This window comes from Aplysia californica, unplaced genomic scaffold (assembly GCF_000002075.1).
Source record: "Aplysia californica isolate F4 #8 unplaced genomic scaffold, AplCal3.0 scaffold00391, whole genome shotgun sequence".
Lineage (NCBI taxonomy): Eukaryota > Metazoa > Mollusca > Gastropoda > Aplysiida > Aplysiidae > Aplysia > Aplysia californica.
The window spans coordinates 192956-194713 of record NW_004797661.1 but is presented as its reverse complement, the minus strand read 5'-3'; positions in this window follow the sequence as shown (position 1 = coordinate 194713).

Sequence of the window (1758 nt, the reverse complement as noted above, 5' to 3'; positions counted from 1 at the left end):
CGGGGGTTGGGGGGGGAGGGAGACTGTTGTTCATCAACATTCACAGGCTCGCTTATCAATATCTACTATTGATGAAACTGCTGCTCGTCAACGCCTATAGTCACACTTATCAATGTCTCCTATGGAGGGGAACTGTTGTTCACCAAACTAACGTAGGCACACTTATCTTATCATTGGCATCTTTCAGAGGACGCGCATTGTGATCATTCGAGAACGCTCGAAGACACTGTTTTGGGGGGTATAATTTCTTTATAATACAGATTTGTCAATTCTGTTTTCTTTATTGCAAAGCTAAAAATATCAATCGACAGCATGCATACTATAAAATATGTAAACTCATGTATCTGATTTGTGAATGTGAATTCAGAACGTGCCACTACTTTGGCCTTTGGCCTGCAACTGATCTGACATATTATTATGGGTTCGGAGCGTTGTTAAATGATAAAGAAAGGGAACTGCTGTTCATCAACACTTACAGGCACATTCATCTATGCTTCCTTGCTTGGAAGGATAATAACCCCACTGACAGGTGTCTCCTTTAATGCACAGCCATTGGGGTTCCGATCTGAAAGAGAAGAAAAAAAAGTATATTATAGATTTTGCAAAGAATTATACCACTATTGATGCTTATCAGAAAAAGTATCTAAGACACCATTTATATTCTATGAGAAGAAAATGGTTTCGTATCGCTATGGTCAGGTTTGCTCCTTCTTTCCTATCAAAGATCTATCGTTCTTATCTCTCCTTTTCCTCTTCCGTGCACGCTACTCTCTTGTAACACCTCTTATCTTCAGAACTTGTATTGCTTATTTGTGTTGAGAGTGCTGTAATATTTCAATAAAACTAAACGATTTCATATCAGGGCGTGTACTATTGCGTAAACAAACAACACGGAAAGTGCTGTTGTGATGTCACGAGGTCAGAATTCTTTTTAGACCTTATACTTCTTCTGAATTTTCTATGTTGTTTCCAGTTTCTTCTGTTTATCCATTACTGCTGTGACTGAATCTGCAGGTGAAAGCTTTCTGCACTTGACAAGCAAAAACACGATGTATCCCTTGGGAACGGCAAAGGTAATTTGGAATGAGCAGACTGGCAAATGAAATTAAAGAGGAGTTGTTTAACCTTCTTTTGCGGTTGTTGTTGTTGTTTTTCTTTGTTGGCGGGGGGGGGGGGGGGGTCAAAACATTATGAATTTCATTTAATCAAAAAATAAATCTTAGAAAGTTTCATTTATATTGCCTTTCAAGTATCAGCATAGGGTCAAAATAAATGTTCATGTCAGCACTTCGTGTTGTGAGCACTAGAGGGCCAAGACGTTAGGCAAATCCACGACTGTAGACAAGCGCTGTGACTATAAATCCAGATATTTACTTACACATTCTTCGACTTGGGAATGGAAATATTCTGATAATCGTAAGTCCCTTTGGTGTCACCTTCTGTGACGTAGTAGCGTGGGTTGGCCGTCATTCTGTAGCCTGGCTGACAACCTGTCTGACAGCCGAGGCAGCCCAGATTGGCGAGGACTCTGTTGAAAGTCTCGTTCAAACAGTTAGTAGCTGGCTGTGGGCATGGTACTGTCAGAAGAGTAAACAGTTTGTTTTATTTTGTTTTTGTTGTTTTCCTTAACGTTTAGAGTACAGCTATTTGGGTGGCAACACTTTCTGTACTCGTAAGATTAAGTCCACGGCTAGATTTAATATTGAAGGGGTCACAGAAAGTAGTAGTAGTAGTAGTAGTAGTAGTAGTAGTAGTAGT